Source organism: Lactuca serriola, chromosome 3 (assembly GCF_051521515.1).
Source record: "Lactuca serriola cultivar US96UC23 chromosome 3, Lser_US96UC23_V15, whole genome shotgun sequence".
In the NCBI taxonomy this organism is placed as follows: domain Eukaryota; kingdom Viridiplantae; phylum Streptophyta; class Magnoliopsida; order Asterales; family Asteraceae; genus Lactuca; species Lactuca serriola.
In genome coordinates, this window is record NC_136410.1 from 97,939,622 (window position 1) to 97,949,753 (window position 10,132).

At 35.4% G+C, this 10,132-nt stretch overlaps 1 pseudogene across 1 annotated transcript; it reads left to right on the plus strand.

Annotated features, from left to right (window-relative positions):
- Positions 1–7,128: 7,128 nt before the first annotated feature.
- On the plus strand, positions 7,129–9,690 carry LOC145095550 (protein translocase subunit SECA2, chloroplastic-like; annotated as a pseudogene). Its single transcript, XR_013703709.1, has 10 exons — positions 7,129–7,170; positions 7,273–7,365; positions 7,835–7,930; positions 8,011–8,096; positions 8,225–8,303; positions 8,400–8,513; positions 8,666–8,758; positions 8,828–8,891; positions 9,241–9,530; positions 9,625–9,690. The product of XR_013703709.1 is annotated as a protein translocase subunit SECA2, chloroplastic-like (transcript).
- Positions 9,691–10,132: the final 442 nt, after the last annotated feature.

Sequence of the window (10,132 nt, forward strand, 5' to 3'; positions counted from 1 at the left end):
GAAAAACAAACATACACCGAGCACCGCCTGACATTGGACCTTAGTCCAGAATACATACAATCATAAATATAGGCCGACATCGGTGCCTTCGACCTGTTCAAACAAGAGGAAAACGCACCTCGCACTGCTCAAGTGTCGCGAATAATTCTCTAGCTATTGGGTGACAAATCCCCGAACTGTCAATCGTCAATACAAAACCCAATTAGCATTTGAGTTTCAATCCATAACCATAAGCCCACACTTGGGGTGAAAAGCACATTTCACCCCTAACCTAGCTTGGTCCAATACCAAGGCCCAAACTCACACTCCGAAGGCCCAAAAGCAAAACAATTAACCAAGGCCTAATTATGGCCCAATTTTCCAAATTAGGCCCAAACCCCTCACATGGTCCTTACCCTAAAGCCCATCCAAACATTCAAGTCCATATACTTGTTCTTGGATGGCCTACTAAGAACCCAAACACCTAAGCCCAAAAGAAAATGCCCAACTCGAAGCCCAACATAATTAGGGTTTTCACATAAAATGCTGATTAGGGTTAAGTTTTCTTACTTAACCCATTATGGACTTAATCCATTAAGTCCATCACTCCATTAGGCCAAACATATAATCTAATCAGGCATAAGTCATAACTTCAATCCACTGCTCCAAACGCGGGTCCCGACAAATCAAAAACTAACATCTCCAAAATTAGGGTTTTCTAAACCCTAATTAGGGTTTCCAACCCAGTCACAAGCCAATTAATCTAATGGTTAGGTTTTTAGGTCAATTAGGGTTTCACTAGGCTAGACACCACTCACTGTTACCTCGAGTAGTGGTGGTTGGTGGTGGTTCGCGGGCCGTCACTACCTTACGGTGGTGGTGGTTACGGTATTAGGCCCAAAAACATCACACGCTTCTCACTCATCAACACAAACACATACATAAGCCCATAGCCACACAAGGTTGCGGCTGATGGCGACATAATGGCAGTATGAGGTGGCAGCCACCACCTTATGGTGGTGATGGTGGGTTTTCCTTGGTTTTCTGGCCATAAATTGCTCATATAACAACACACCATAAAAAACGCATAGATACACCATAAATCACACACGCACAGCCACCTTCCATGGTGGTTGGTGGCGATAGAAAAGAAAAAGTGGCGGAAGTCACCATGGTTGGCAGCCATGGTGATTTTCTCGTTCTCCGGCCAAAAAACACCTGCCAAAGATATTGAAACACGCACCCACACACACACACACGGGAAGAACACCCACCACATAGCTACACATTGGACTTGGAGGAGGATGTCGACGGAGGAAATAGCTATAGTGGCGACGTCGGCGATTACTGGACAGAAACATAGCGAAGGGCGATCGGAGTAGCACCGGTAACTAACGTGATGCAATTATGGATCGCGCAAGAAGAAGAAGAAGAAGAAGACAATAGATGAATGGTGGCAGCGGACGTACTCACAGTGGCCGCTCGATCTTGCTGGAAGGGAAGGCAATTGCGATCTCGGCAGCTTGACTGATCGGAAAAACGAGCGAGATTGGTGGTGGCGGCTGAAAGGGTTACACATGGCGGCTATCTTCTGCCTAGGGTTAGGGTTCAGTGATGCAACGAGAGGGAAAATAAGGCATCGAGTTTAATCCCATGTTCCATTCAAACTTCATACGAATTTGACACAACCGGTCCCTTCCACTCAGAATCTTTTCAAAACAAATTCATAAGTTACCATTTAGCCCTCAGCATTCCAAAATCCTTTCAATTTAAGTCCAATACTTTACCAAACACCCCTTGACTTCTGAAAATCTTTACATGCCAATACGGAAATTACAATTAACCCCCAATATTCCAAAATTTATGACATTTAACCCCCAAAACCAACGCCTTGCTAAATTATTCTAAATTTAGGGCTACAATAAAATCATAAGAAAATGATATATTTACATCTCGGGGTTTTAGGGTTTATTATTTATTTACTTTAATTTCAAAGGAATGTTACACTAATCAATAAAAGTTGAAGTTAAGCTCCCTTGCTTAAGCATGTAGGATTTGAGAGGAAAAAGTGAGTTATAAAATAAAGAGAAATTACTAAAAAGTTGCAAGAATTTTTGGATCTATCAAAGTATAAAGATCAAAAGATCAAAAAATCTGAAGAATCCAAAAGTAGAAGATACAAAATAAATCAAACAATATAAATGGTGAATTCAATGAAATCAAAGATCAAAATCAAAGAAGTAAAGAATTCCAAGAGCTCCATTGTGGTATCAAGTAGAGGCGGAGGCAGTAGGGGGCTGTCGGATGCTTTGCCCCCCTCAATCATTTTTCAAACTTTAGTTATATTATAAATAAATTAATCTAACCATTAAACTTCTAACCCACATCGTTTACTTAACAATGTCCGACCCTTCCCAATTATTTTAAAAGAAAACAATTGCTATACATAAAAACAATGAGGGTATTATCACTAAAAAAGTTGAGGCCCACATCTAAACACCACCGCCTCCATCCCTATCTATTTTATTTTAATTAGCCATTGATTTATACTCCCAACTATGTCAATTCATCCGTAGCTATCTCATTATAATCCCTATTTGTTTATAAGCAGCGTTTGTTTCGACGATTCAACAAAGGCAATGTGGCTATTTTTATTCAAAGAGGTTAATTGGCAATTAAAAATTCGTTTCCGGCTAAACAGATTCATCAACATGATTTCATTTTTAAGGTAAATTTTATATCTTTTGCATACTTTTATTTACTGTTACTTGTCATTAATAACTTAATTATGGTTTCATAATTTAGTTAATTAATTTATTATAATCATTGGGTAAATTATGAGAAAAAAGAACTACCGATTCTTTTTTCAAACGAATACAAGGTGTGTGTGACCCAAAATTACAGGTTAACGGATGAATACGAGTTGATGTTTATAGTTAATTGAAATTTTTTGAAGATTGAGATTAATGGAAACAAAAATTTCTTTGTGATATATTTTCATATAATACTACGATATGAAGCTGTCAGCCCCCCTTATTCGTAAATCCTAGCTCCGCTCCTGGTATCAAGAGTTGTAATTTTTCTAGATTATGTATGCTTGGGTAGCTTAACCAAAATACCTTGAGCTTAAGAAAGATTTATGAGGATTGATTCAGAGGCTTGCAGAAATGAGTGTTGTATAAGCTAAGGGGTGAAGGTTTATAAGGATTGTGAGTAGCTAGGATTGGGGAAGTTGTTAGGATTTTAGACACAAATATGTGCATTGAGTTCTTGGTAAAATGGTTGAGTTCAAAATGGATTGTCTTATGTGATGTTGTGATGAGAGTTTGACTTAAAGTTAATTAGTTTTGCTTGAGGGCAACCAATAGATAAGTGTGAGGTATTTGATATTGCTATATTTAAACCCATTTTTAGGCAATATTTGAATACATTATACATATTTTGGTTATTTGCAAAGATAAATGGTACTTATAAGATTGAATTGTATTTTTCAGCCAAAATGAGCACTCTTGAAGAATAAGGACCAAAAGCAACAAGAAGCGGAACTTTGGAGGTTTAAAGAACTAAAAGAAGGAAAACTCAGTGAAAAGATCAACACACGAGGTGGACTTCTCTTACATGACGTGGAGTGGGTGTTTCTAGAAGATAACTGCACGAGAAGTCAGAATCCTTGTCCGATAAGGAATCCCCTTAATTCACGACGTGAAGTCCTAATTCACGACGTGAAGTGCAATAATTTCGAAAAATATATCTCCTTGGCACTTACGAATTTGGGAGTTCGGGTGGAGATTTTTGGGGGTTTAGAAGATGAATTCTAGAGAAAAACAAGTAAGAGAATTCAAGTGTTATGCATCCATGGAAGAACAAGTAATTGAAGATCATAATCATTACTTTGATTTGGTACACGTTGAACATTCCTTTAATTATTGAATTTGGATTTATTTTATCAGCCATGAGTGGCCGAATGTAGCTACTTCTGTTTAGCTAGATGATGATTCAACTCATGGATTAGTTCATTAATTATGAATTTACTTGTTGGTTATATGCTTGTATTTGATTGTTAATACCTAACATGCTAATATTTGATACATAAATTTCTTGAATTCATGTTCTGTGTAGCTTAGTGACTATTAAACTACATGAACTTGACACACCTAGTGATTTAGTGATCATTAAATTGCTTGAGCTAGGATCGACAAAATCTTAGATAAGTAATTGAAGTAATTAAATTTAGCTATGATGGAGAACATAAATTATGACCTTAATTGTGTTTGTTTAATAAATCTTACATAGCTCCATTCATACTTCATAATTAATTATGTGTGACCATGCATGGTTCTACATGAATTATTTAAACATTAGTAAATTTGGACTTAAATTACTAATAATATAATAATTTGAAGCCAACAATGGTTATCCATAATTAGTAGCTAACCATTGAGGAGAAGTGGATTCAAACTAAACATAAGTGTTCTTAGTAATTGATCGAATTTGATAGTTAAGCGAATAAGTTTGTCTGAACTTGCAAAATCATATAAAAACCAAATTAACTTTTTCTTTTATTACATTAATATTTAGTAGATACATTAGTTGATTAAAACCGTTCCCTTTGTTCGATACACGACTATTTGTGCTATATGATTTGCGAAAAGGTACACTGTCTTTAGTCGAATAGCTAGTTAGATAGGAGGTAAAATTAGGTGTATTTCGACACACACCGTCCAACTTCACTACAAGAAAAAGACCCTTTTACGACGCGCAAAACACGACGCTCTTTGATTTATGTTACGCATTAGAGAGCGACATTAAAAAAGTGTCATCTCTTCAAAAAATTTAAGGATTTAGGTCGTGCATTACTGAGTGCCCTTAAATTAGTGTCTCATGTAAAAATATTAAAAACACGGAGGGCACCTATAATAAAAAGGGCGTCCTCTACAAATGTCGCTTTATAATTTTAATAAACGCGCGTTTCTGGGACTCCTTGATAGGTAAGGGGGGAAACTAAATCCCCCAAAATTTTGAACACCCGCTTCCTCTTCCTCTCTGCTCTCTACACCCACCAAAATCGACTTCATTCTCTCCCTTCTTTCTCTCTGCAAACCCCTTCCTCTCTGATCGACTTTCACTTCCTTCTATGTGCAAACCCTAATCAAACATAACACATTTGAAATAGTAATATCTTCTTTCACAAAATAGAAGATTGATCGAAGAATGATTTTCTTTTGATGAATCGGACATCACCAACAACAATAGCTTCCATCACAATTTGTGTTTGCTTTCAGACTCCACCGTTACAACATCGCACCACAACACCAGCCCTGAGCCACCACCACACTGCCTTCGCAACAGCCCAGAACCACCACTATACCACCACTGTTGCCTATTTCATCTGCGTAGTAGGCCTATTTCAAAGGTAATTCTTCCTTTTTCAACCATAGTTACCTGTTTCATGTCCCACTGGTCCTTCTTTTTGGACGATTTTTTGTGCCTTTTTACCTTCTCTCATATATTTTCATGGAATTGTTAATATTTTATGATATAAGTACCTGACTTTTTTATGCACACTAGGTGTTTGACTAAATGTTTGAACCAAAAGGGGATTGTCCAAAGATTAATGAACAAGGTTCAAAGCAACCTACCACAGTGACAACCTCACAGGTAAATAAAAATTTATGTATTCCTATTAGATTCAATTTACTATTATTATACATACACATGAGTAGTAATCAGCCAATTGTGTTTTGATAATGATAAAAAAAATCAATTTAGTGTTTAGGAGTTGGAATTTAATTTATGTAATAGGAATTGAATCTCACTTACTTACAATTTCTAAACTGATTTGATTCCCTTTACTATCTCAATATGAGAATCCAACAATACGGTCACAACTGTGATCTGTTACTGTAGAGTTGCTAACTATTTAAGCTAATCACATTGATGGATATATTATATTTTGATTAAGTAAATAAATATTGTTTACAAGCGACATCCTAGTCCAACAAAAGAAATGCTTGAACCTTTATTACACATTTTTGCTTTTGTTGGCCTTGACCTTGATGTGTCATCATCCAAATCACTTGCTGACTCACTTGACTGGGCTGTGGTTAGTTTGACTTTCCAATTTCATTCACTGATCATTATAAAAGTCTCTAACTAATTTTTTATTAAATTTTATCTTATAAAAAAATAAAAAATAAAAAGCAGGGTGATGACCCATACTTCAATAAATTGATCTGTATCCTAGCAACTAGATGTATGACACAGGTTGGTATTCTACTATTCTTAAATCATAATTGGCTTAATCTTATTTTTTTAAATAAAGCGAACAAAATAAACTAATTTCCACTTAAGGTTGTTTACTTCTGTAGTGGGGATCTTAGCCCCCCGAAGTTTCACCATTATGGGCTTGTTGCACCTCTTTATTATTTTATACACATTTCACCTCACCAATTAGAAGATATGCAGATAATTATTATAAAATTCAAAATATATAATTATTTCTTGTTTTGAGTCTGATTTTTTTAAATTATAAAATTGGTTGCAACAAATGTGATAGTACACGGATTGCTTGCTGCATCTTTAGGGATATACAAACTGCAAAATAAATGACAGAGGTTGGTACCCTGAACTGTTATTTTTCAGGGTCTGGTGCCAGGTGGAGATAGTAAGGTAAATTTCTAGATAGATTGGAGACAGTAATATCAAGTTCGAGACATTAATATCAAATTCACTCACATTTATATAACTTTGAAAGGTAAATTAGTCATGAACTTAAGCTTCATTTCAATATCAAATTTATATAATTCAGTGGAGTTGACAGAAGAAGGAATAGCCCTAGTTGAGATGGCTCTAGAAACAAAAGATCTATGGGACGAGAATGACCCTTGGGCTAGGTAACTTTATATTCTTATTTTCATATGTTATTGTTTGGACTCTTATCATTAGTATAATGTAGATTTGTCATGAATGCTTTGAAAGCCAAGGAGTTCTATCGCCAAGATGTCCAGTACATTGTTAAAAATGGGAAAGCTCTTATAATAAACGAGGTATTAAAAACATCGTATTTTTATTTTAGGAGAAAAAACTAGTTATATTGCTGTAAATTAATGTTCATTTGAAGTTGACAGGGAGAGTGGAAGAAAACAGACGATGGTCAGAGGGGATTCACCAGGCTGTGGAGGCAAAAGAAGGGTTACCAATCCAGGTATATATTGTGATTGCCTGCCACATCATCATTCTTTTTGACAACTCTTGTTTAAAGCTATTACCTTGTATTCCTCTTGGGCTTTGCAGGCTGATTCAGTTGTAGTGGCACAAATGACATACCAATCAATGTTTAAGCTTTATCCAAAGCTTTCAGGGATGACAGGAACTGCAAAAACTGAAGTAAGTATTCACTTTCTATATGGGCTAAAAATATAACAAGTAACAATAACTACTTGTTTTCATCTATTTGTGTGTTATAGCATCCTACTTTCATTGCTTTCTACCATACTAGCATACTCTTTAAAAAAGATATCTTTCATAAGGCACTGTACTTTGAAAACTATACCACTTATGGTTATAGCTGTATACTTTCATTTTTTTTTCTTCTTAGGATGTTGTACTTTAAAAATTCTATCAAATTATAGCCGTGAAAAGTGCTGTTCATTTTGAAAGACATTGCTATTATTGTTTAGATTTTTCAAATCCATTGCTGTAATATGAAAAGGATGAAAGTAGGATTCTATTGTAAACAGATATATGAAAGTACGTTGTTATTTATTTCATTTATCCTCGAATTACATATTGTTCTCGAGCTGAATCAACTACAGGATATCTTTCTCGACTTATGATGCATTGTCAATATTTACAGGAAAAGGAGTTCTTGAAAATGTTCCAGATGCCTGTTATTGAAGTTCCCACAAATATGGCAAATATTCGTCATGATTTACCTATCCAAGCTTTTGCAGTAAGAAATTATTATTCTGTTCAATAACCATTCTACCCTTTTATCATCTTTAACAGTGCTTCTAATTGTTTTGCAAATAGAATGCTCGTGGTAAATGGGAATATGTTCGTGCAGAAGTTGAAAGCATGTTCAGAGTTGGTCGTCCTGTTTTAGTGGGGACCACTAGGTACTACTACTTCAATGAAATTCATTCTTCACTTGTGATTTTGTGGTATTCATTCTGCATCTTTATGCATGCAACCAAGTGTGAATATATTTTCTTATCTTTATTTATTTATTTATTTATTGGTGCAGTGTCGAGAACTCAGAATATCTGTCTGCTTTGTTGAGGGCTAGCAAGATTCCCCACAATGTCCTCAATGCACGACCAGAGGTTTGTTGTCTACTTTTTGTAGGATTTATCAATGAAAATAGATAGGATTTTGGGTTAACCATGTATGTAACATGGCAACTTGATTATTGTTTTCAGTATGCTGCAAGAGAGGCTCAAACTGTGGCCCAAGCTGGACGAAAATATGCTATCACCATATCTACAAATATGACTGGAAGGGGCACAAACATTATATTGGGAGGTAACCCCAAGGTGGGTCCGATAATCAATATCTTTCTTGTAGATGGAGTTAATTTTCATTTAATAATTGTAGCTCTCAATCCCAAATTGGCAAATGTCATATTATTATAATGCAAGGCGCACCGAATAATAGGTTAACGTTATGTTAATATTGTTAATTTCAGATGCTTGCAAAGGAAGTTATAGAGGAAAGCATACTTTCACATATGAGTCATGATACTCCTGATGTTGAGGTTGAGGACCCAAAGTCACAAAAGGTAATTTCTCAGGTATTATTGTTGTGCCCTCCCTAGCCCCTAGTAATCAGTTATCTTCCGGTTGTGTAGGTGTTATCAAAAATGAAAATTGGACCATCATCATTAGCTTTGCTAGCCAAGACGGCTCTAATGGGTTAGTAATCTATGACTTCATGTAGCTTGATTTGTTTATTATAGCATCCCACCCTCATTTCTTCCTCTTACAACATTCTACTTTCAAAAATCTACCCAGTTATAGAAATTTCATTCAAATACAAAGCAATTCTCACTGCTATATGATTTTAGGTAGTAGGTTTTTTGAGTTATAATGTCCTAATAAGAAAAATTTGGAGTATGGGTAGATTTTTTAAAGTATAAAGTACAATGTCTTGATACGAAAAAAAACTGAGAGTAGGATGCTGGTAATTAGAAATAGGTAGCTATTCTTTCATTTGGCCCTAACGTTAATGTGAATGGTATATGGTTTTGGGTAAATAACGCAGCTAAATACGTGGGCAAAAGTGAGAACTAGAGTTGGACATATGAGAAGGCAAAATCTATAATTTCAGAGTCAATTGAAATGAGCCAGTCAATGGGTTTAGATGAACTGCAAAGGCTTGTGGAAGAACAGGCAGAGATGTACCCTCTTGGTCCTTGCATTGCAATTGCCTATTTATCAGTTCTAAAGGACTGTGAGATTCATTGCTTTCATGAAGGATTGGAAGTCAAACGACTTGGTGGTCTCCATGTCATTGGGACATCTTTGCATGAGTCCCGAAGAATTGATAATCAGGTAACTTTGCATCAGTATTGTGTTTTAAGGTTTTACATAAATTTAGCATATACTTTCAGAATCACTTTTTTAATTTATTTCTTGCTTTACAAAGCTTCGTGGCAGAGCAGGAAGGCAAGGAGATCCTGGATCAACACGCTTCATGGTCAGGTAAGTTCTGTTAAATGATTTTTATAAAGTTTAAAGTCAATCCTTTCATCTGGACAAAATTCTTCATGTTAAATTACGTAATAGTCCTTGGAGTAGTTGACATGAACAGTTTTTTTTTGTTAGAATGATTCCATATATATGTGCAAGCAAGCACATGCCTTGTGAAAAAGGGAAATCTATTCTAGTCATTCTCTTTAACAAGACAACCTTAAAGTTGATTTTTTAAACCTGATGTTTAAAACTACATTGAGTGTGAGATAGAAGTTTATGCAGAGAAGGAAAAAGATAGAAGTTTATGAGGATGTTGCTGATGAAAAAGATAGAAGTTCTTTAGGATGCTGCTAATGAAGTTTATGCAGAGAAGGAAAAAGATAGAAGTTGTTGGCACATAGTAAGCTAGATAATGCAATTGTATATAAATGAGTTCATTTTTTTATAACATTTACTCACTA